Source organism: Hylobates moloch, unplaced genomic scaffold, assembly GCF_009828535.3.
Source record: "Hylobates moloch isolate HMO894 unplaced genomic scaffold, HMol_V3 SCAFFOLD_7, whole genome shotgun sequence".
In the NCBI taxonomy this organism is placed as follows: Eukaryota; Metazoa; Chordata; class Mammalia; order Primates; family Hylobatidae; genus Hylobates; species Hylobates moloch.
Window position 1 is genome coordinate 43,430,231 of NW_026652282.1, and position 27,568 is coordinate 43,457,798.

Below are 27,568 nucleotides of genomic sequence, written 5' to 3' on the forward strand. Positions count from 1 at the left end.
TTGACCAATCTTGACCTGTGTTGGCCGACTTTTGACTTGTCATGATTGGCTGTGACTGGTGGTAGCTAGCCGTGACTGGCCTTGACTCGTCTTGACCAATCAGGACTGGCTTGGACTGGGATTGACCAGTTTTGACTGCTTAAACTGGCTGTGATCAGCCTGGACTGGCTTGGATTGGCCTTGACTAGCAGGGACTGAAATGGACTGGTTTTGACCAGCTTTGACCAGCCTTGACTGGTCTTGGCCTGCTGTGACTAACCTGGACCAGCTGTGACTGGCTGTGACTATAATTGACTAGTTTGGACTGGCCATGACTGGCTTTGACCCATCCTGACCAGCCATGACCAGTGGTTTCTGGCCTTGACCAGCCATGATCTCTGGTAACTGGCCTTGACTGGCCGTGATCAGCTTTGACCAACTTAGACTAGCCATAATCAGCTTTGACCAGTCTTGACTGGCCATGATTGGTGGTGACCAGCCATGACTGGTAGTGTCTGGCTGAGACCCTGCCACCTCCTGCCTGACCAAGTGCCCAGGCCTCAGGGACTATACAGCACTGGGGTGGTGGGGGAGAGGGTAGGAGGAGTGGAGCAAAGTGGGGAGGGAGAAAACCAAATCCACTGCTGTCTAAATGGAAAAACCATAATCACTTGCCATAAGCAAACAAAAATAACCAGAGAAATACATCAATGGAAAGGTTAAAATGTGATAATATTCTAGCTGGACCTTCCCTGCTCTTAAAGGCTTTGAACTCAAAATCTGCCTCCTGCATTCAAAATGAAAAGCTTGTGTGTGCTGGGGAAACTTTTTCTGCAAATATTTATTGAGCACCTATACGGTGCCAGGGTATAAAGTGGAGAATGAAGACCACATTTCAGATATACTTACTCATTTTCATCATCTCTCAACCTGAAAGGGAGCCAGTGCTCTTTGTTTTTGCTCAGAGACCTCACGTGCCATGACACAGATACCCAAATATTTCAAAGACCTCATACAGAGGTGACAGGATCCCAGAAAGCCCAGAGACCTCATACACAGGGTACCCAGGACATACACAGGGCACCTAGGGTATAAGGCCTTATAGACCATATACTCTGAATATTGACCCCAAACTTCTCAGAAACCTCATACCCTGGGATACACACCTACATATATCTCAGAGCTCTCATAACTGGACACACCGCAAGTAACACAGGCTTCACTGAAACTATGGGCTACAGACCCTTAAACAGCTCTTAGATCTCACATACTGCCTCATATACTGGGATTTAGACCTCAAACACATCAGAGAACTTTCCTTTGATGACAGAGATGCACAACCATCTCAAAGACCTTACAACTTGAGATGTCACTACCCAAACTATTTGGAGGCTCCACACCCTGATCATTGACTTCCAAACCGCTCAGAGACTTAGTATCCTGGGACAGATCCCCAAACAACTGAGCTGGCACATCCTGGACACAGACTGCCCAAACACCCGAGATACCTCGCCCTCTGAAAATAGATCCTTAAATGGTTCTGAAACCTCATACCTTGGATAGAGACCCACAGATTGCTCAGAGACACCCTAGAAAACAGACAAGTAAACATCCCAGAGACCTTACACGTGAATATAGTGCCACAAACAACTCAGACTCAAGTCTTTGAAGCAGACCCCAAGAGCTTAGAGATCTCACAGCCTGGAAACAGACCCTGCTCACAGGACTCATACCTGGGAAACAAATCTGTTTACAGCTCAAACATGACCTCACGCCTTCTGACACAGACCCCTCAACAGTTCAGAGCCAAGGCAGCCTAGGAATCAATATATTTCTATTCTATTGATAACAGACAATACCAAACACTTCAGAGACCTCACACTTTGTAACCCCACACCCAAGGAGCTCAGAGACCTGGAAATCTGATTACAGACCTCTGGGAAACTCAGAGACTTCACAATCAGGGATAAAGATCCACCAATTTCTCAGAGAACTCACAAACTGGAACAAAAATGGACCAACAGTTCAGAGACCTCACACCCTCTTCTCAGACCACCAGACAGCCCAGAGACCTCACACTACGGACACAATGCTAGAGAGCCCTAAAATCACATATGCTGGAACACAGGCCTGAAAACTACTCAGAGGCCCACACCCTGGACACAGATTCCTGTTCTGAGATGTCATATACTGGACATAGAGTTCCCCAAAATAGCTCACAGCCTTTATACACTGAGACAGATCCCCAAACAGCTCAGAGGCCCCACAGACCTGAAAGTGTGGACACAAATCCTCTACAGAGCTTAAAGACTTCACACCCTATGACAAAAACCCTGAGGAACTGAGATCACACCCTCTGGACACGGACCCCAAACAGCTTAGAAACCTCATATCCTAGGCTCAGACCCCCAAACAGTTCGGAGTCTTCCCACTCTAAATGCAGACCTCTAAATGCTTAAGGAATATCACACCCTGGACTCAGTCCTCAAAACCATTCATGGAACTTGCCCTTTGTCCTTATCCAGAAAGATTTCAGATGGCTCACAGTCATGGACACAGATCACCAAACAGCTTTGAAACCTTTGTGCAAAGTTGGCCACAAACAGTAGAGAGACTTCATAACTGGAACACAGACCCAAAACGGCTTAGGATCTCACATTGTGGACACAGGCTCCTAAATGACTCAGAGAACTTCTAACCTCGGAGACAGACATGAAGACAGTTCAGAGATATCACATCCTGGCTAAGTATGCCCGCACAGCTCAAGCACCTCACATTATGGGACACAAACCCTCAAAGAGTTAACCTCACGACCTGAAAAGTAAACCCACAAACATGCCAGAGACCTCACACAGCAGACAGACAATGCAAAAATGCTCAGAGTTGACAAACTTTACACCCTAGGATACAGACCTCTTAAGAGCCCAGTGACCCAGTGACATACAACCTGGGCATAGACCCCCAAACACTAGGGAGACGTCAGAAACTGATAACAGAACCCCAAACTGCTCAGAGACCCCAAACCCTAGAACCAGACCCCTAATAAGTCACAGACCTCATACCCTGGGACTGAGACTCCCCCAACAGGAACTGTCTCACTCTTGGAAACATAACAGTTGAGGGACCTCAACACCAAGGAATACAGAGATCAGAGATCTGACACTTTGGGACACAGAGGGTGAAGCACTCCAGAGGCATGAAACAGTAAAAAGACATTAGTACAAAGACATCAGACTCTGGAAACAGATCCTGAAACTGCTCAGAAAAATCAACCCTAGGACAAAACCCACAGCATTACAGAGAACTCATTCGTTGGGACATTGGCTCAAAACAGTTCGGCGGTGATACTCAAATACATCAGAGTTCTCATACAAGGGTACAAACACCTCACACCTGAAAAGAGAGACTGCTAAATAGTTCAGAGACATCATACTCTGCACAGGAATCACCAGACAGTTAAGAAATTTCACACCTATAGACCTTCAAACAACTCAGAAAACTCACTCACTGGCGCACACACACCCATTAAAAGCTCAGAGACCTTAACCCTGGAACAAACCCCTAATGAGTCAGATATATCAAACCCCGGGACTGAGCCCTCTGAAAAGGAACAGAGACTTCACGCCTGAAAATATATCCCAAACAGGTCAAGGGACTTTGAAACCAAAAGAGCTCAGGGACCACGTATCCTAGGACATCAGTGGACAAACAGCTCAGAGACCTCACAAGGTAAACACAGTCCACAAAACAGCCCAGTGAACTCACCCCCCTGGAATGTAGACCAGAAAAAGCGCAGAACCCTCAAATTCAAGATTCAGAATCCTTCTGAGACTTAGGGTATGGACCCCAAAATATAATTCAGAGAATTAATATGCTGGATGCAGAGTATCAACTAATTCAGAGGCCTCAAATTGTGGGACGTACACACCCAAAGAGATCAGAGACCTCACATCCTGGACATACACCAACAAACAGACCAGGGACCTCAACCCTGTGACAAGCATGCGCGCGTGCGCGCACGCGCGTGCACACACACACATACACACACACACACACACACAGCTCAGAAAATCCAAATTCTAGGAAACACACACCCAAAAAGAACGGGGACCTCACATCTTGTGACATACAGAAAGATAAAAAACCACACAAGCTGAGATATACACCCACAAATATTTCAGAGAACTAACATCTGGGGCCTTATACCCACAAACAGATCACAGAACTCAGTCCCTGAGACATATACACATAAAAATACCAGACACTTCACATGCCAGGACATATACCCATGAATAGATCAGAGCACTCACACCTTGGGAAATAAACCAAAGACTACATCAGGGACCTCACATATTACTTGAGGCACACACTCACAAAGAGACCAGAGACTCAATTCCTGGGACATAAACCCAAACACCTCAGAGATCTCGCATGCTGGGACAAAGAAATAAAGACAGGTCAGAACCTCACAACCTGGGACACAGAGCCACAAACAGATCAGAGATTACACACTGTTGACAAACCATACAGGAACAGATCAGAACCCTCACATCCTGAGACATACAACCACAAGGAGATCAGAGAGCTCACATCTTGACATACACCCATAACCAAACCAGACTTGACATTCTGGTATGCTGACCCTCAAAGAGATCAGAGAATTCATACCCTTGGACTTACACCCACAAATAGGTAATAGACCTTGCAGGCTAGAAATACACATAGAGCTAGATGGACGGCCTGTCATCCTGGAACATAAACCCAAAAAAGAGGCCAGAGAATTTACGTCTTGGGGCACACACCCACAGTCACAATAGAGACTTCACATCCTAAAATATAAACCCACAAAGGATCAGAGATCATAAACCAAGGGATATACACCCACAAAGGGAACAGATACTGTCCACCGTGGGATATACATTGAGAAAGACTAGGGAAATGCACATCCTAGGAAATACACTAAAAAATCCTGGGAAATAAATCCACAGACAGTAATGAAACACTGGGATATACAAACCCACAAACAGATCAGAGACCATACACCCTGGGACACATATCCACAGACAGTTTGGGATTTCACGTCCTGGAACAAACAGCAAAAAACAATCAGAGACATTAAACACTTGGCAATACATGTGAAGAGATCAGAGATAACATAGCCTGGGACACTGACAAAATGTTCACAGACCTCGCATGCTAGGAAATTTGCCCAGAAAAAGATCAGAAACCTCACATCCTGTGATACACAACCTCAAATAGATCACAGACATAAAACCCTGCAAAACACACCCACAAACCATTCACAAATCTTGCATCCTGGAACATACAATAACAAATAAATCAGAGACCTCACATCTAGGCGAGGTCACACCCATAAAGAGAATACAGATAACAGACCCCGAGACACACGCATACCCAGAAACATATAGATAACTGACATCTTGCGAATATAGTTGCAAACAGATCAGAGGGCTCACATCATGGGATATACACTGACAAAAGGATTAGAGACCTCACAACGTGGACATGCACCCACACAGATCAGAGACCTCCACTCCAGCAACGTACATGGACAAATGGCTCAGAGCTCTCATCCTGGAGCATACAAAAACAAACAGATCAGAGACTTCAAATCCTGCAGTATACAACCATAATCCAGTCACACTTCATGTGCTGAAAAACACACCCAGAAACAGATGGCAGATATGACATCTTACAGCATAACTCCCAAGAGATCAGATGATTCAAGAGTTTTGGCTTCAAATTTCTCTCTCTGACCTCTGCTTCTGTCATCGCATCAACTTCTGTGACTCTACTTCTGTTGTCACATGGTCCTCTCTGATGTGACACACACAGTCTTCTCAGGCCCTGAAGGTCTTATCTTCCTCATATAAAGACTCTTGTGATGACAGTGGGCCCACCTGGATTGTCCAGGATAACTGCCCCCATCTCAGGATGCTTACCTAATATGTATTTGCAAAGCCCCCTTTCCAGATAAGACAACATATTAACAAGCTCCAGGAATGAGGTGAGGACATATTTGGGGATCTATTACCTGATGAAACAGAACATACATGCACAAAGAGAACCCTCACATCCCGGGACTTTCACCCATGAACTGCTCACAGATCTCACAGCTGGAGTCATAGACCTCCAAAGGGATCGGAGAACTCTCACTCCTGGACATCGATCCAAAAAGATCAGAGAGCCACACACTCTGGGGCATACGCCAAATGATGCTCATAGTCCTCACAACCTGGGGATTAAACCCACAAAGACATAAGAGAACCACACTCTGCCAAGTACATTCTCAAAGAGAACCAGAACATGACATGCTGGGATATACACTAGCGAAGAGATCAGGGACCCCCCATTCTGGGACAAACACCCTCGAACATACCAGATCTCTGACTCTGAGACACAGACACAAAGAACACAAAAAAACACATTCACTGACAGACACCCACAGACAGGCCAGGAACCTCACAAACTGGACATAAAACCACAAAAAGAATGGGACTCACACCCTCTATAAACACCCTGAGGAGACGACACACTCACATACTATGACACACACGCACAAATGGATCAGAGACCTATCTGAGAACCTATCTGAGAAACACAACCAGAAACCACACCAGAGACCTCTAATACCACGACATGAAACACCAGGTCACAGGCCTCATATGCAGAAAATACTCCTGAAGAAGTACAGAGACCTGCTGTCTTTGGGTACAGACCCAAGAGGAGATCAGAGGTCTCCCACAGAGTGCTCCAAAACCTCACACTGTGGATACATGTACCACAACAAAACCTGACTTCTACTATAAATACCAGCACACAAACCAGAAATTTTATATGCGTATCAGAACTACCCCCAAATATTGGCAAAACAGCTCAGAAAATTCATGCCAGGGATATATACCCACAAACAGATCAAAGACCTCATATCCTAGGCCGAGCATTCAGAATCAGATCAGAGAACTCACTTCCTGAGAGAACCCTCTCAAAGAGGTGAGAGGCTGGGCGCGGTAGCTCACACCTATAATCCCAGCACTTTGGGAGGCCAAGGTGGGCAGATCACCTGAGGTCAGGAGTTTGAGACCAGCCTGGTCAACATGGCGAAACCTCATCTCTACTAAAAATACAAAAATTAGCCAGGCATGGTGGCACGCGCCTGTGGTCCCAGCTACTTGGGAGGCTGAGGCAGGAGAATTGCTTGAACCTGGGAGGCAGCAGTTGCAGTGAGCCAAGATCGCACCATTGCACTCCAGCCTGGGCAACAGAGTGAGACTCCATCTCAAAAACAAACAAAAAAAAGAGGTGAGAGACCTCACTCTCTGCTTCATTCACCAGCAGACATACCAGAGGCTTCACACCATGACACAGAGACAGACAAATCAGGGAGTCTCACATCTTGGGACATAAACCCAGAAACAGGGCAAGAATTTCAAGCAAAAGGAAATATACTCACACAGAGCTTGGAATCCTTACACCCTAGACATATGCACCTCAACAGATTAGAGAACTCACACGTTGGCACATGTACACAAAATCAGATTGGAGATGTCCCATCCTAGAACATACGCTCCTCCACAAAAGCTGAGAGCACAAATTCTGGGACACATACCACCAAACAGATCATCAGATCAGAGACCTGCACAGAAATCAGCGACCTCCACTATCAGACACACACCCTCACAAATAGATCATGGAGTTCACATCCTGACAACCAGATAGAGACAGCACAACCTGACACACTATTGATTTTCTATTGCTGCTGAAACAAATCACTGAAAGCTTTTTGTCATAAAACAATGCAAATTTATTATCTCAGCTGGGGGTGGCTCATACCTGTAATCCCAGCCTTTTGGGAGGCTGAGGTAGGCTGATCCCTTGAGCCCAGGAGTTCGAGACCAGCCTGGCCAACATGGCAAAACCTCGTCTCTACTAAAAATACAAAAATAAGCCGGGAGTGGTGGCGGGTGCTTGTAGTCCCAGCTACTCGGGAGGCTGAGGTACAAGAATCGCTTGAGCCTGGGAGGCAGAGGTTGCAGTGAGCCGAGATGGCACCACTGCACTCCAACCTAGGAGACAGAGTGAGACTCTGTCTCAAAAAAACAAAACAAAACAAAACAAAAAAAAACAAAAAAAAACTTATCTTACATTTCCGACAAAGAGTCTTACAGGGTAAAAGTCAAGGTGTTGGCAGAGCTGACTTCTTTCCGGAGTTCCTTGGGGAGAATCCAATTTCTTTTTACTTTCTTTTTTTTTTTTTTTTTGAGACAGAGTCTTGCTCTGTTGCCAGGCTAGAGTGCAGTGGCGCGATCTTGGCTCACTGCAACCTCTGACTCCCTGGTTCAAGCGATTCTACTGCCTCAGCCTCCTGAGTAGCTGGGATTACAGGCACGTGCCACCAGGCCCAGCTAATTTTTGTATTTTTAGTAGAGACAGGTTTTCACCATGTCAGCCAGGATGGTCTCCATCTCCTGACCTCGTGATCCGCCCACCTCGGCCTCCTAAAGTACTGGGATTACAGGCGTGAGCCACCACGCCTGGCCAGAGAATCCAATCTCTGTAGGCTGCCTACATTTCTGAGCTCATGGCCCCTTCCTCCATCTTCAAAGCCAGAGGTCTGTTTCACTTTCAAATCTTTCTCTCTCTCTCTCTGTCTCTCTCCCCACCCCTCTTTCTTCCTCCTCCCCCATCTCTATCTCTCCTTGTATCCATCTATCGCTAGCTCTCTTTGGTCTCTGTATATGTTGTCCATCATCTTTTCTCTACTTCCATCACTACATAGCCCTCTCTGACTCTTGCCTTCACGCCTCCCTCATATAAGGACACCTGTGATTACATTGGGCCTGCCCAGTTAATCTAGGATAAGCATCCCCATCTCAGGATGCTTAACTTCCACAAAGTCACCTCTGCAAAGTCCCTCACAATCACCTCTGCAAAGTCCCCCTTTCTATGTAAATTAGCATAATTGTAGGTTTCAGGGATTAGGAAGTGCACATCTTTGGGGTACCATTAGCTACCAGAGACCTACATACACACACAAACAATTCACAGACTTTACATCCTGAGTCATACACTTCCAAATAGATCAGACACCTCCACTCTCTAACAGACATCCAAAAAGAGCAGAGACACATTCTGGGACATATACCAAAAGATACTCAGAGTCTTCAATCACTTGGAATTAAACTCACAAACACATAAGAGAACTCACCATCTGGGACACACACACTCAAAGAGAACATGGTCCTGACATGATAGGATACATACCCACGAAGATATCAGGGGCCCCACATGCTGCCCCAACAGATCAAATCTCCAAACCTGGGACACACACACACACTGCAGAAAGAAACATTCTCAGACATAAACCCACTAACAGGTTAGGTACCTTACAATCCAGGACATGTTGAATTAGACCTCACATCCTTGACAAATACACACAAAAGAGACACTCACATACTGTGACATTCACTAGCAAACAGATCACAGACCTCATGTAAGAAACACAATCAAAAAGAGATCAGAGACCTTGAATCCTGCAACATGAAACTACAAACAGCCTAGAGACCTTACCTGCAGGATATATACACAGAATAGGCATACAGACCTGACATCTTGAGACATAAAGCCACAAACAGATCAGAGACCTCACAACCTGAGATAGATACCCATAAACAAATCAGAGGTCTCAATCCTGCAATATGCACCCATAATCAAGCCACAGACCTCACATGCTAGGGAAAAGAGCCAGAAATAGATCATAGACCTGAAATCTTGCAACATACACCCATAAAGAGATCAGAGAGCTTATATTCTGAAACATACTCCCAAACAGGTCAGAGGTTTTCAAACTAAGGGAAATAACCCACAAATAGCTCAATAACTTCACAGCTTGGACACATACACACCTCAACAAATCAGGTATATATATTATACACACACACACAATATATATACATATATGTTCTATCTACTATCAGCCCTCGGATTCAACCAATTCTGCATCAAAAACATTGAGGAAAAAAATAATTTGAAAACATAGTAAAAATAATACAAATAAAAACAATGTAGTATAACAACTACTTACGTAACATTGTATCAGATATAAGAAATCTTGAGATGATCTAAAGTATACAGAAGAATTTACATAGGTTACATGCAAATACCATATCATTTTATATAAAGGACTTGAGCGTTCACGGATTTTAGTATCCACAGGGGTCCTGGAACCAATTCCTCCAACCCACAGATACTGAGGGACAGCTATATTGTTACATATATATATGAATACATATGTCAGCATATAAATCACATATGCTTGGAAATATAACTTAAAAAAAACTTCAGAGATCTGATAACCTAGAACATTAGAACATGTATGCCCCAACAGCTCAGAGAACTCACATCCTGGGATGTACATCCATAAAGAGCTCAAAGATCAAACATCTCGTAGGGCATGCTTTTACAAATAGATCAGAAAATTCAGATCCTATGTTAAAACCCTCAACAAAGGTCAAAGACTTCACACAGTGGTTCATTCACCAGTGAACACATCAGACATTTCACACCATCAGACACCACCCACAAACAGATCAGGGAATTCACATCCTGAGACATATACCAACAGATCAGAGACATAACAACCTGGACATGTATCCACGAACATCAGAGGCTTCAGGCCACGGGACCTGAAACCACAGAGTTCACAAACTTTCTTCCCTGGACACACATACTCAACTAGATCAGAGATCACTCATCCTAGGACATGAATCCAGAAACAGACCAGAGAATTCATATTCTGGGACACATACCCTCAAAGAGGTTAAAGACCTTCCACCCTGGTTCATTCTCCTGCAAATAGATCACAGAATTCACATCAGATACACCCCTACGTGTATATCAGGGAGTCACATCCTGGCACATATACTGACAAATAGATAACGGACCTCACAACATGGACACGTAACCACAAACAGATCAGAGACCTCAAATACCAAAAATAGTGCAAAGCCCTCAGATTATGTGCCATTCAGCATCAAACAGGTCAGGGAGCTGAAATCCTGGGATATGCACCCACAAACAGAGTAGAGGCCTTACAACCTATACATGAACCCATAAAGAGACCACAGACATCGAACTCTGCAATACAATCCACAAACAGATCAGAAACCTCAGGCCCTGAGTCACATATAACAAACTGATCAGAAAGTTCACATCCTGGGATATACTCCACAAGCAATGCAGAGACCATACACTTCTGAGACGCACACCCACAAACAGAGATCTCAAATCCTTCAGTGTACAACTCCAATGAAGTCAGAGACCTCACAGGTTAGGAAAACACCAGCAATAGACCCAACATCTCGTAACACAGAACCACGAGCAGATCAGAGAGCTCATATACTGGGACATTTCTTTACCAGTAAGCAGATCAGTGGCCTCAATCCTGAGACATATACCCACAAAGAGCTCAGAAACCTCACACCCTAGACAAATAAACCTAAACAGACCAGACACCTAACAACCTAACATCCTGGTACGTATGTAACCAAACAAATCAAAAACCTCATGTCACAGGAAATACCCCCCAAAGAGATGACAGACCTAACAACCTGGAACATAATCCTTAACTATCTCAAAGACTTCACCTGCTGGAATGTACTCCCAAAAATCAGCTCAAAGATGTCACATCCTAGTACATGCACACACAAACAGCTCAGAGACCACGGATTCTGGGACACACACCCTCAACATTCAGAGATCTCTCAATGTGGTTCATACACCTGCACACAGATCAGAGACTTCCACCATCAGACATACACTCACAAACAGATCATGGAGTTCACATCCTGGGATGTGTACCAATAAACAGAGATCAATGTGTAACAAATCGTAATCATAATGTCATAAAACAACACACATTTATTATCTTACTTTTCTGCAGGTCAGAAGAAACAAATGAGTTTCAAAGGGCTAAAATCACAGTGTCAGCAGAGCTGCATTACTCCTGGAGGCTCTAGGGGAGAATCTATGCCCTTGCCTTTTCCAGTTTCTAGAGCTGCTTGTGTTCCTTGGCTTGTGGCCCCTTCCTCCACCTTTAAAGCTAGGAGCATTTCATCTTCAAATCTCTATCTCTCTGATGTCTGCTTCTGGCATCACATCTGCTTCTCTGACTCGGACTGTCCAGCCTCTCTCCTCTAAGGACCCTTGTGATTACACTGGGCTCACCTGGGAAATCCAGAACCACACCCGCATCTCAAGATGATTACTTAATCACATTTGCAAGGACCCTTTAACATATAAGGTCACAGTCACACATTCCAGGGATATAAGGATGTGGACATCTTTCGGGGACCTTCACTCTACCAACCTAAGATATACATCTACAAGCAATGAAAAACATCATTTGCTGAGGTATCCACACATAAGCAACTCAAAGACTCCACCTCCTATGTTATATAATTCCAAAGGGATCAGAGACCTCCTCCCACCTTTGGACATGCATCCAAAAAAGAAGTGAAGCACATGTTCTGTGTCATATACCCACAAAGACGGTGGGGACTTCACACACTGGGACATATAATCACAAACAGAATATACTTCACACCCTTGACAAACACACATGAGGAGATTAGAAACTTAAATACTGCAATATAAAGGCAAAAGCAGAATGGAGGCCTCATCTGAGAAATACACCCACAAGGAGATGAGAGATCACAATTCCTGAAATACATTACTCACAAACAGATCAGAGACCTCACACTCCAAGACATCCACAAACAGAACAGAGATCTCAACCTGTAACATACACCCACAATCAAAGAAGAGATCTCAACATTCTAGAACAAACAGCCAGAGACTGAGTATACACCTGACATCTTCAAAATACACCCACAGAGAATTCAGAGTTCATATCCTTGGAATGTAAACCCACAAAAATATCAGAGACCTCAAGACATGCATAATATATTCACAATATTTATTGTGAATGGTATATTGTGAAATATACCGTAATATAATATATAGTTACTACACAATATAATACAATATATATTATGGTATATTACATATAAATATAATATATACTATATAGTTATCTGTTCATGTTAATATATGTTAACATATTATATATACTATTATGTATATATAATATATACTTAACATATGCTTATATGTTAATATATTGATATGATATAATCATATAATTATAATTCACAATTATAAATATTGTGAACATATACATTATATATTATATATGTTATTATATAATATATATTATTACTATTACCTCAGAGATCTCACTTACTGGAACATACACCCCAAATCAGCCAAGAGACCTCACATCCTAGGACATTCGCCCACAAACAGGTCAGAGACCTCATATCCTGAGACATATACCCGCAGAAACCTCAGAGAACACAAACTGAGGGATAGACACCCTCAGACAGGTCAGAGACCTCCTCCCTGGTTCATACACCTACACATAGATGAAAGATCTGCCACATAAGACACGCACTTGGCGGGGCGTGGTGCCTCACGCCTGTAATCCCAGCACTTTGGGAGGCTGAGGCAGGTGGATCACCTGAGGTCAGGAGTTCAAGACCAGCCTGACCAACATGGTGAAACCCTGTCTCTACTAAAAATACAAAAATTAGCCAGGAGTGGTGGCACATGCCTGTAATCCCAGCTACTGGGGAAGCTGAGGCAGAAGAATCACTTGAACCCAGGAGGCAGAGGTTGCAGTGAGCCGAAATCGTGCCACTGCACTCCAACCTGGGCGACAGAGCAAGACTCCATCTCAAAAATAAATACATAAATAAATAAAAGACATGCACTCACAAACAGATTGGGGATTCACATCTTGGGATGTTCACTAACAACCAGACAGAGACATCATGCACCTGGGACACAGTATTCATTTCTTATTGTTGTAACAAATCACCACAATCTTAGTGCTGTGAAAAACACAAATTTATTTATTATATTACATCTGTGTAGCGCAGAAACCCAAGAACGGGCCTTAGAGTACTGAAGTTAGGTGTCAACAGCGCTGTCTTCTTTCTGGAGACTCTAAGGAAGAGCACGTTTCTTTGCCTTTTCTGGGTTCTAGAGCTGCCTGCAGTCCTTCATCCCTTCCCCCTTTCTCCATCTTCACAGCCAACAGCAGTTCATCTTCAAATTGCTCTCTGATGTCTGCCTCTGTCGTGGCATTCTCTTCTGTGACTCCACTTCCACCACCACATTCCCTTCCATCATTTAGGGCTCCCTAGTCATATCTCTTTCACAGGACATCTTTGAGGGATGCTTTATTCAGCCAACCACAGACTGGTGTGCACAATTAGACATTTCACCTCCTGGGATACACTCCCATGAACAGCGCAAGGACTTCATGAGGTGGGACCCACACCCACAACACTTGTGTCATCATATCGCTATCTCTGACTCAGTCTGTGTCATTATATTCAGTGAAAATCCAAGAAGATCTCCCGATCGCAAGATGCTTAATTTAATCACATCTGCAAGGTACCCTTTAAAAAAAAATTTATTTTTGAGATGGAGTCTCGCTCTGTCACCCAGGTTGGAGTGCAGTGGCATCATCTCTGCTCACTGCAACCTCCACTTCCCAGGTTCAAGCGATTCTCTCTCCTGCTTCAGCCTCCCGAGTGGCTGGGATTATAGGTGTGCACCACCATGCCCATCTAATTTTTGTATTTTTTGTAGAAACAGGGTTTCACCATGTTGGCCAGGCTGGTCTCGAACTCCTGACCTCAAGTGATCCGCCCACCTCAGCCTCCCTAAGTGCTGGGAATACAGGCATGAGCCACTGCGCCTGGCCTTTCAAAAATGTTTTTAATAAACATTTTAAAAATAATTTAATCTTTAAAAAGTTTTCTGGAATGCTTCACAAATTTGCATGTCATCCTTGCACAGAGGCCATACTAATCTTCTGTGTATCATTCTAATTTTAGTATATGTGCTGCTGAAGCAAGCACTTAAATTTTTATATATTTAGATATAATTTTTATAGATTTAGGTGTACAAGTACAGTTATGTTACGTGGCTATCTTGTGTAGTGGCGAAGTCTGGGCTTTTAGTGTACCTACCACCTGAATAATGTACTCTGTATACAATAGGTAGTATTTCATCCCTCACCCCTCTCCCACCCTCACATCTTTTGGAGTCTCCGGTGTCTATTATTCTACTCTGTATGTCCATGTGTACCCGTTGTTTAGTTCCCACTTATAAGTGAGAACATGCAGTTTTTGACTTTCTGTTTGAGTCATTTTACTTAGGATAATGGCCTCTAGCTCCATCCGTGCTGTTTGCAAGGTACCTTTTAGCATGTAAGGTCACATCGCAGTTTCCAAAGATTAGGACATGGGCATCTTCGGGGGCCTTAAGTCAACACAACAAAAACATACATGCACAAACAATGGGAGACTTCACACACTTCCAGAAAGCTCAGAGACCTGAAATGCTGGGATACACACCACAAATAGCTCACATACCTCATCCTGAGTTATACATCTAGAAAATGATCACACACCTCCTACCTTGAGACATACATCTAAAGAAAGCAGACACACACGTGTTCTGGGACATACACCCACAAACAGGTCTGGGATCTCACAAACTGGGACATACACCCACAAACAGAACAGACCTCATACCCTTGATTAGCAAGCAAAAGAGATTTTTTTTTTTTCAGACAGGGTCTCACTCTGTTACCCAGGCTGGAGTGCAGTGGCATGATAGACTCACTGCAGCCTCGAACTCCCGGACTCAGGCAGATCCTCTCACCTTAGCCTCCCCAACAGCTGGGACTACAGGTGCGCCACCAAGCCTGGCTCATTTTTTATTTTTGTACAGACAGGGTCTCACTATGTTGTCCAGGCTGGTCTCAAACTCCTGGGCTCAAGTGATCCTTCTACCTCAGCCTCCCAAAGTGCTTGGATTATAGGTATGAGCCACCATGCCCAGCCGAGGTTTTTTTTTTTAAACTCACATACTGTAACATACACACACAAATAGATCAGAGACTTCATCTGAGAAATATAACCAAAATGGATCAGGTCTAAAATCCTGCAACAAGAACCCACAACATGTTAGCGATCTCACATCCTGGCAAATACACTCAGAATAATTAAAGATACTTGACATCTTGGGGTACACACCCACAAAGAGATGAGAGAGCTACGATCCTGGGACGTATACTTGCAAACAGATCAAAGGCCTCGACCCTGAGACATACACCAACAAAGAGCTCAGAAACCTCATACCCTGGATGTATACACTTTAACAAATAATATGCCTTGCAACCTGTTATGTATATGAGCATACAAATCAGAAATCTCTTATGCTTGTAAATAATGTCAAAAGCCTAAGATATCTACCAACCTGGGATGTACATCCATAAATGGCTGAGAAAACTCACACCTGGGATATATATCCACAAATAGCCCTGGAACATCACATCCTAGGATATGTATTCGGAAATATTAGGGAACTCGCATCCTGAAAAAACTCCTTCAAGGATGTCTGACTTATCTCAACCCGGTTCATTTACCAGAAAACAGATCAGAATCTTCACACCATTAGGCATATACCTACAAAAAAAGGAGATCAGGGATATACATCAGCAAACAGATTAGAGACCTCATAACTCAGACATGTAACCACACAGAGACCACAGGCCTCAAACCCGGCAACATATACCCATAAAGATACCAGAGACGGCTGGGCGTGGTGGCTCACGCCTGTAATCCCAGCACTTTGAGAGGCCGAGGTGGGTGGATCATTTGAGGTCAGGAGTTGAAGATCAGCCTGGCCAACATGGTGAAACCCCGCCTCTACTAAAAATGCAAAAATTAGCCAGGCATGGTGGCAGGCACCTGTAGTCCCAGCTACTTGGGAGGCTGAGGCAGCAGAATCACTAGAATCCGGGAGGTGGAGGTTGCAGTGAGCTGAGATCGTGCCACTGCACTCCAGCCTGGGCAACAGATCAAGACTGTGTCTCAAAAAAAAAAAAAAAAAAAAAAAGATATCAGAGACCTCACACTCTGAGATATACACCAACAAACAGATAAGGGAGCTCATATTATGGGATATACTCCAAAACACATCAGAGACTATATATGACCAAGGATCCTAAATTCTGCAACATACACTTACAAGCACAACAGAAACCAGACATGCTATGAAAAAAAGTCAGAAATAGATCACAGATCTCATAACCTGTGACATACACCCACAAAGAGATCATAGAGCTCATACCCAGGAACAGGTACCCACATGTACCCACAAAGAGATCAGAGGATTCAGACCAAAAGATATACACTCACTACGGACTCTTTGAAACCCCACACCCTGGACATTCACAACTAAACAGATTATATTAGGTACATCCAGAACATATACAGAAACATGTGAGAGTCCTCAAAGTTTGGTATGTATATGCATAAAGAACCAAGGCTGGGTGCGGTGGCTCATACCTGTAATCCCAGCATTTTAAAACGGAGGCTGAGGCAGGAAGATTACTTGAGATCAGGAGCTCAAGACCAGCCTGGTCAACATGCACAAACATGCCCGTCTCTACTAACAATACAAAAATTGGCCGGGCGTGGTGGTGCATGCTTGTAATCCCAGCTACTCAGCAGGCTGAGGCAGGAGAATCGCTTGAACCCGGAAGGCAGAGGCTGCAGTGAGTCGAGATCGCGCCACTGCACTCCAGCCTGGGCGACAGAGCGAGACGCCATCTTAAAAAAATAAATAAATAAATAAAAATTAAATCCTGCAGTATATACCACAAACAGATCAGAGACTTCACATACTGGGAAATCAACTCAGAAATGAATCAGTCCTCTCAAATTGTGACATACCACCCAAAAGAGACAGCAGAGTTCATATCCCTGGGAATAAACCTGTAAAAAAAAAAATAGGGGCCTCAAATCATAGAACATACACCATCACATAGTTGAGAGACCTCATGTTTAGAAATACACTGAGGAATAGATGAAATACCTCACACATCCTCGAAAAGATCAGATACATCCATACACCTGCAAACAGATTGATGATGCCAAACTCTAGGAATTAAATCCACAAACTGATCAGAGACCTAATATGCAGGGACATATAATCACAAATAGATCAGAAACCTTACATTTTTTACATGCACCCATGAAAAAGATCTCACATACCAGGATACACAATGATACAGTGATAGCCACGGACCTCATACACAACAAGAAAAAGGTCATAAGCCTTATATCCTAGTAAATAAACCCCCAACCAGCTCAGGAACCTCTCACTGTGGGACATACTCCACAAACAGATAAGAGAACTCACACCTAGGTTCATACAATCACAGCCATATCAGAGAACTTCTATTCTTAGCATATACCCATGAAAGATGCTTCACATACTGATAATTAAAATGACAAACACATCACAGACCTAAAATCCTGGGACATACATGCACAAACACAGATCAGATCAGTGACCTCACACACTGGGACATACATCCACAAACATGTCAGAGATCTTCTATTCTAGTAAATACATCTACAAACATATCAGAGACCTCAACCTCACATCCTGGGACATACTTGCAGAAACAGCCCAGATACCTAAAATTTCTGCATAAACCATCCCTTAATTTGCATGTAACTAAAAGTGGGCATAAATATGACTGCAGAACTGCCTCTGAGCTGCTACTTTGGGCATACTGCCTATGGGTAGCCCTTCTCTGCAAGGAGCAGCACATCTGCTGCTGCTATACACTGCCACTTCAATAAAAGCTGCTATTTACCACCACCAGCTCACTCTTGAATTCCTTCCTAGGCAAAGCCAAGAACTCTCCTGGGCTAAGCTCAACTTTGGGGCTCGCCTGTCCTGCAACCAGATGAAAGATCTCAAACTCAGTGTACCCATGAACAGATCAGAGACCTTACATACAGAGACACATGTGGGCACATGGATCAGAGACTTCTTACTTGGGAACATACATCCAGAAACAGACCAGAGACCTCATATCCTGAGAAATACACCAACAAACTGACTTTGACATACACCAATGAAAATCACATACTAGTATACAGCAACAAATGGATCAGAGACCTCACATCCTGGGAAATATACCACCAAACAAATCAGACACCTCACACCTCTGCATATATACCATCAAAGAGCTCAGAGACTTCACACCATGGGACTTACACACCCAAAAAGATCAGATACTTAAATCCTAGCTCATATAACCACAAACATACTTGAGAACTCACTCTGAGCAATCCACCCCCAAACAGATTAGAAACCTCATATCCTGGAACATGCAGCCACAAAAATATCAGAGACCTCATACCCTTGACACTTCACATATACAGGGACATATACAGGGATAAACAGATCTGAGACCTTACATGCACCCACTAGGAGCTCAGGGAACTCACATCCTGGGAAATATACCCACAAACATTTTGGAGACCTCATACCCAGAGATGTACACCCACAGTCACAGCAGAGACCTCATGCCCTGGGACATACACCCTCAGACAGAATAGTCCTCATATTCTCCAACACACACCAAATAAACAGATTAAAGTACTGATATCCCTAAAAAAATACAACCAGAAAAGCTCAGAAATATAACATCTAGGGAAATACAGCCACAAAGAGCTGAGACTCACACCTTGGCACATACACCCACAAAGAGATCAGAGATCTAACATTCCGGGACATAAAACCAAAAACAGATCAGAGACCTCACACCCTTGACATGCACTCATGAAGAGACACCTAACGTCTTGTCATTGTATAATGACAAGCAGATCAGAGTCCTCATACCCTGGGATGAATACTCACAAGCACATCGGAAACCTTACACCATTGGACATATACCCACGAACAGAACGGAAACCTCAAATATACTTCCAAATGGATCACAGAACTCACATCTTGGAATAATACCCACAAAAAAATCAGAAATCTCTTATTCTGGGAAATATAGACTCAAACAGATTAGAGACCCCACAACTTTGGACACACACGATCAAAGGGCTCAGATACCTTACACCCTGGTGTATACACCCATGAACAGAGATCTCATATACTGTGACATAAATGTCAGGGATACTCACAAACAGTTTGGGAGCCTTACATCCTGAGATATATACTCATAAACAGTGCAGAGTACTGATTTCCTCTGCCCTCAAACTCAGAAATATCAAAGTCGGGACACAGCCTCTCAAACACATTAAAGATTTCATATCTAGGGACTCAGTGGCCCAAACAGCTGACACCTAGTGTTCTGGATGCAGACTCCAGTCACCTTGGTGATGTCTCTTCCTGGGACTTAGAAATCCATATACCTCAAAGAATAAACAGAAACAATACACCGTCCTCCAAAGAGTTCATGGATGTGAAACCTGGGACACAGACTGCCAAACACCCCAGTGACCTCATACCCAGAACAGACTGCCAGAGAGCTCAGATAATTCAAATTCTGGACTTGATCACGTTCTGAATATGAACAGAAAAAAACAGTCCAGAATCCCCATGCTTTGGGACATAGATTCCCAAATAATTCAGAGATCTGAAAACCTAGAGAGAGAACCCCAAAAGGTCACTTAAAAATGCGAAACACAGAATGCCCAAAAGACCCAGACATCATGGCATGGATACAGACCATGAAAAAGCTCCAAAGTCTCGAACTCCAGACAGACCATCAAAGAGCTCAGAAACACCTCTTATGAATTATCTATTGCCACATAAAAAATAACCCCCAAATTTACCGGCTTTTGGCTGCTTGAGCATCCTCGAATGATGGCTGGCTTCTACTAGAGTCAGTGATCCAAGAAAAAGCACAGCAGAAGCCATAGTGCCTTTTAAATTTCCCTCTAGGTAAGTACTGCTTTGCTGCATCCCACAAATTTGGTAAGTTTTATTTTGATTTTCATTTAGTCCGAACTATTTTTTATTTCTCTTGAGACTACTTTGAGCTACTGGGGCCCTGCATCCTCCCCTAAAGTCTTTCTCTGGAGCTCATACCCTGCCTCTCACATAAATGTATAAACCTGTCTCATAAGCACAGTTTTCAGAAGAGGAACAAAGTTTTTTTTCTCACTGTGCATCCTTGCCTCATGGTGCACAATCTATTATGCATGTTCTCAAGAGAACAACTGAAGTAAAATTGTGGATTTACTAGAGATGAAGACACAATTCTGGGGAGTGTTTACTCTTTCTTAAACCCAACATACATTGACATTAAACAACATGTGCACATGATTCCTAAGTTCCAACTGAGACAGTCCCAAGCCCACACTGGCCCCTGGCATTTATATGGATTGCTTGCTTCCCTTCCCCCAGCCCTGAATTCTGCTTTCAGAAGGGGTGTGGGATTAGGGGGAAGGGACTGAAATCAGGAGAGCGTGTGTGGACTGTGCATTGTCCTGCTGATTCTTACCAGTCTTGTAAAAACCTCAGCAGCTCAAGGTTTAGAGAGATGATCCAAAACGCTAGACTCTCCTACCATCCAACCAGGACTTGGGGGTTCCAGGCTTTGAAAGAGGGTCTATCAGGCTCCAAAGTCCATGTGTCCTGGGTTATCATCAGTGTGATCAAAGCCTAAGGGGAGATGGACTCCAACATCCATCTGAGCAACGTCCATCCTGAGAGATGGGGGTCCCCACTCAGTGGCTGATGTCAGGAGGCATAGAACAAACATCTCCCTACAACACAATCTCCACAAACAGTGTCAAGGGAGACTGTGCCCTCCAGAACAGAGGGCGAGATAGGTTCTGAAGGAAGCTGGTAATTTATACTTTATGGTCTAGGCCAAGCTTGTCCAACCCAAGGCCCACGAGCCACATGCAGCCTAGAACGGCTTTGAATGTGGCCCAACACAAATTCGTAAACTTTCTTAAAACATTATGAGATGTTTTGGTGATTTTTTTTTTAGCTCATCAGCTATCATTAGTGTTAGTGTATTTTATGTGTGGCCCAAGACAATTATTCTTCCAATGTGGCCCAGGGAAGCCTGCTGGTCTAGACAAAGAGGCTGGGATTGCTGTGAATCCCAATCCTAACGTGTAGTGGAGGAGTTCACAACCAACTGTGGGGCTCCTACTTCTCACCACCTTTCTTTTTCTTTTTCTTTATTTTGGAGACAGAGTCTTGCTCTGTCGCCCAGGAGTGCAGTGGTGCGATCTTGGCCCACTGCAACCTCAGCCTCCCAAGTAGTTGGGATTACAGGCATGCACCATCATACCCGGCTAATTTTTGTATTTTTAGTAGAGACAGGGTTTTGCCATATTGGCCAGGCTGGTCTCAAACTCCTGACCTCAAGTGATCCACCCACCTTGGCCTCCCAAATGCTGGGATTATAGGCGTAAGCCATCACACCCAACCCTCACTGCCTTTCTGAACTGGCATATGGTCCTGGCAGAGGGAAAGGGGGATGTCACACATACCTCATGTCTGGATTTGGTATGTGAAAAGGTCACTAATTCCTGATATAGCACCCCAAAAGAGCTCAGAGCTTTCAAACCTTGGAACAGAAACCGTAAGACAGACCACAGACCTCACACTCTGAGACACAGACCCAAACACCTCTCAGAGAACATAAACCTCAGACAAAGACCCCCAAATTGTTCAAACGCTTCATACCCCACAGACCAGTGGTTCCCAACCAGAGGCGATTCTGCCCCCCAAAGAACATTTGGCAATATCTAAGGACATTTTGGCTGTCACAAGTGTGTGTTGCGGGGGTGCTACTGCCATCTATGAGTTGAAGCCAGGGATACTGCTTGCCAGTGTCCTTTAGCCAAAGACCCCCGCCCCACCCAGGAACATACCTGTAGTCGAACAAGTTGGGATGATTACTCATTGCAGTGAGGGAGAACACACTCCACGGGGAAGTGTGGGGTGGTGGGGTTTGACTGAGTGATTTGGGGGGAGGGTCTAAGGAAGTGGGGGCTCACTCTAGATTAGATGCTGTCAGAAAACAAGGGCAATTTTACAATTGGGTATTTCAATAAATCTTATCTATAGGGAGGGCAGACTAGAGTGAGGCTAACGCTGTCATTGGTAAGGAAGTGGCAGTCACTCATTTTAACCAAGAGAGGAGAATGTTTGGTATTTTATGGGCAACACAGTGAATCCTTATTTTTGTTTGTGCTTAGACAACATTATAAAGTGGCTGTGCTCTATTTTATTATTTTATTATTATTATTATTATTATTTTTGAGACGGAGTCTTGCTCTGTCCCCCAGGCTGGAGTGCAGTGGCGCAATCTTGGCTCACTGCAAGCTCCGCCTCCTGGGTTCACGCCATTCTCCTGCCTCAGCCTCCCAAGTAGCTGGGACTACAGGTGCCCGCTACCATGCCCGGCTAATTTTTTGTATTTTTAGTAGAGGCAGGGTTTCACCGTGTTAGCCAGGATGGTCTCGATCTCCTGACCTCGTGATCCGCCCGCCTAGGCCTGCCAAAGTGCTGGGATTACAGGCGTAGGCCACTGCACCCGACCTATTTTATTATTTTTTTGAGACAAGATCTCACTTTATCCCCAGGCTGTAGTGCAGTGTGGCATGATCTCGGCTCACTGCAACCTCAAGTTTCTGGGTTCAAGCAATCCTCCGGCCTCAGTCCCTCAAGTAGCTGGGATTACAGGCACCCACCACCATGCCCGACTAATTTTTGTATTTTTTGTAGAGACGGGGTTTCTCCATGTTGTCCAGGCTGGTCTCGAACTCCTGAGCTCAAGCGATCTGCCCACCTCAACCTCCCAAAGTGCTAGGATTATAGGCGTGAGCCACCTCATCCGGCCAAGCTCTGTCGATTTTATCATGGTCTCAGACTAACCTTACCTGACGCTGGTATTCTGTGAGATTGTTCATGTCTGTTAGGAGAATAACATGGCCTACCTATGGGGGCCAGGCCTGCTTCTGGGTGTCAGGGGCTGCTCCCTTCTTCCCTCCCTTTTTCTCTCATGCTAAACGTCTCTTATGGGTGAAATTATGTCCCCTCAAAATTCCTACGTTGAAGTCCTAAACCCCAGTACCTCAGAATGTGACCTTATTTGGAAATAGGGTTGTTGCAGATGTAATTAGTTAAGTTAGAGATCATACTGGAGTAGAGTGGGCCCCTAATCCTGCGCCACTGGTGTCTTTATAAAAAGGGGAAATTTGGACACAGACACACAGGGAGAATGCGAGGTAAAGATGAAAGCAGAGATGGGGTGATGCAGCAGAAGCCAGGGAACAGCAAAGATGGCCAGCAGGCATGAGAAGCTAGGAAAGAGGCAGGGCACACATTCCCCTCACAGCCCCCAAAGGAACCAACCCTGCCAACACCTTGATCTCACACTTCCAGCCTCCAGAATTGTGAGACAATACATTTCTGCTATTTAAGCTACCCAGATTGTGGTACTTTGTCATGGCAGCAGCCCTAGTAAAAATACAGTAGATCCTACAATGCACAGAACAGCCCTCCATAACAAAGAATTTTCTGGTCCAAAATGTCAATAGTCCCAAGGCTGAGGAACCCTGCCCTGGATACAGAATCTAAAAGTATTTACTGACCTCATAATCTCTGATAGAAGACAATAAAAACCAGCTGACAGTATACACATCTTTGAACATAGTCCTTCAAAGTGCTCAGAAACCTCACACCTTGAACAGGGAAGCCCATACAGCCCAGAGAAGACAAGCCTAAAGAGACTACTAACAGTTCAAAGACATCATACTCTGGGACAAAGACTACCAAGATGATGAAAGACCTAGCATCTAAAAACATACACCAAATGTTCAGAGACATCACATCATGAGACACAAAACCCAAGAGAGCTCTGGGTCCAAAGAGCTCAGATATTTCACACCCTGGACACAAACCAGTGAACAACAGCTCATAAATAACAGTGTCATTCATTTCCTGATTTTAAAAATTGTACTAAGATTATATAAGTTAACATTAGGGGAAAAAGAGTATACGAGAACTCTCTGTACTATTTTGATAATTTTTTGTAGTCTAAAATGCTTTTACAATTTAAAAAATGTTAAAGGCTGTACACAGTGGCTCACATCTGTAATCCCAGCACTTTCAGAGTCTGAGGCGGGTAGGTCGCTTGAGCTCAGAAGTTGGAGACCGGCCTGGGCAATATGGTGAAACCCCTTCTCTACGAAAATACAAAAATTAGCCAAGGGTGGTGGTACACACCTGTATTCCCAGCTACTTGGGAGGCTAAGGTGGGAGGACTGCTTGAGCCCAGGAGGTCGATGCTGCAGTGAGCCATGATCACGCCAGTGCACTCCAGCCTGGGTGACAAAGCAAGACCCTGTGTCCAAAAAATAAAATAAAATAAAAATTTTAACAAAAATGATCACAGGATGTAAAAGGGAATTTAGAAAACTTAAAATAAGGCCAAGTGCAGTGGCTCATGCCTGTAATCCCAGCACTTTGGGAGGGTAAGACAGGAGGATCCCTTGAGTCCAGGAGTTCGTGACCAGCCTGGGCAACATGGTGAGACGTGGTCTTTACAAAAAATAAAAAAATTAGTGGAGTGTGGTGGCACATGCCTGTGGTCTCAGCTACTCAAGTTCAGGAGGCTGAGGTGGGAGGACTGCTTGAGCCCAGGAGGTCAAGCCTGCAGTGAGCCATGTGCATGCCACTGTACTCAGCCTGGGCAACACAGTGAGACCCTGTCTCAAAACAAAACAAAACAAAACTTAGATACATCTTGCCAACAAGCACAGAAAACAATGTTAAGCCCTTCTAGCAGTCACAGAAATGCCAATAAAAGAAAAATGAAAATCAATTTTAAGAAAAAAAAAAAGGCTGAGTGTGGTGGCTCACATCTGTAATCCCAACACTTTGAGAGGCTGAGTCAGGAGTATCATTTGAGCCCAGGAGTTTGAGACCAGCCTAGGAAACAGAGGGAGACCCTGTCTCCACACACAAAAAAATTACTTTGGGACAGGGTCTTGCTCTGTTGCCCAGGCTGGAGTGCTCTGGTGTGATCACAGTTCACTGCAGCCTTGACCTCCTGAGTATCTGGGACAACAGACACGTGCCACCATACCCAGCTAATTTTTTTTTTTTTTTTTTTTGTAGAGATAGGGTTTCACCATGCTGGCCAGGCTGGTCTCGAACTCCTGGGCTCAAGTGATCCACCCACTTTGGCCTCCCAAAGTGCTGGGATTACAGGTGTGAGCCACCATGCCCAGCCTACAAGAAAAAAAAAAAAAATAGCCGGGCCAGGCGTGGTGGTACGCGCCTGTGGTACCAGCTACTCAGGAGGCTAAGGTGGGAGGATTGTTTGAGCCAGACGTCGAGGCTGAAGTGAGCCATGATTGCACCACTGCACTCCAGCCTGAGCAACAGAGAGAGACCCTGCCCCTAAAAACATACAAAAAGGCCTGGGCAACATAGTAAAATCCCACCTCCACAAAAAATAAAGAAAGTTAGCCGAGTGTGGTAGCACATGTCTGTAGTCCCAACTACTCAGGAGGCTGAGGTGGGAGAATCACCAGAGATTGGCAAGTTGAGGCTGCAGTGAGCCGAGATCACACCACTGCACTCCAGCCTGGGTGACAGAGCAAGATCCTGTCTCAAAAATAAATAAGTAAAAGTAAAGACACACAAAAAAAGAAAAGAAAAAACAACCTGCACATCCGGGGACAAAGATCCATAAACAGCTTAGAAACCTTGGGACATTCTGGACCAACGTAAACAGAAAAACAGAAAAGAAAAGCAAAACAAAAAAAAAGAAAAATGAAACCAACCCTGGGACAGAGACCCACAAAGATCTCAAACACCTAAACCTCTGAGACACAGATTTTCAAACAGTAGAGACTTCACAGTCTTTTTGTAAGTCATACCCTGAACTGAGATTCCAAAACAAATCAGACTTCACATCCTGCACACAGTCCTTCAAACTGCAGAGTGTAATAACTACCCTATGATGAGCTGACTTGACTTGAGAATCACTTTCTTCCTACTACCTACCTACCTCACCAGCCAAACACCTCCCCTGTCTGATGTTTAAAATCCCATCATTTAAAAGCATACTCTTTTAAGTCTTGACCCCCTCTCCAAAATTCTCCTTGTAATTGCCACAAGCTCTTCAGCATCCCACAGCATGAAACCATGCATCTCTCTTTAGTCACTTATGGCCCACCTCATCACACTCCTAGTCAGGCCTGGTCCTGAGGGAAGCCTCCAAATCACCCTCTTCTGGGAGATGGGGGCTGGCCTGAAGGAGGATCATGAGATCACCTTGAATCTTATCTGCTGGACTCAGACCTACAGGTAGCCTGAAAGGCAAATGCCAGGGACCCTGGAGAAGAGTTTTTCTTAGTGCTGTTGTGAACGGTGAGTGGGTCCTGAAATCAATATAATGGGATGCAATAGGCATTGCTTAAAAAAAGAAAGAATAGGTAAAAGAAAATGGAAAAGATTACCCGACACACTCTGTGCCAGCCCTTGAGTACAAGCCAATAATGCCAGCTTCTTTTACAGGTGCACAAGTTGAAGTTCCCAGACGGGATTCGAACCTACGATCTCCAGTAGCCAAAGC

The 27,568-nt window shown here is 44.3% G+C and overlaps 1 non-coding gene across 1 annotated transcript; it reads right to left on the reverse strand.

The window, feature by feature from the left end:
- Window positions 1–14,883: 14,883 nt before the first annotated feature.
- Window positions 14,884–14,990, reverse strand: LOC116812302 (U6 spliceosomal RNA). The gene has a single exon (XR_004370615.1). It is a non-coding gene; the product is annotated as a U6 spliceosomal RNA (small nuclear RNA).
- Window positions 14,991–27,568: the final 12,578 nt, after the last annotated feature.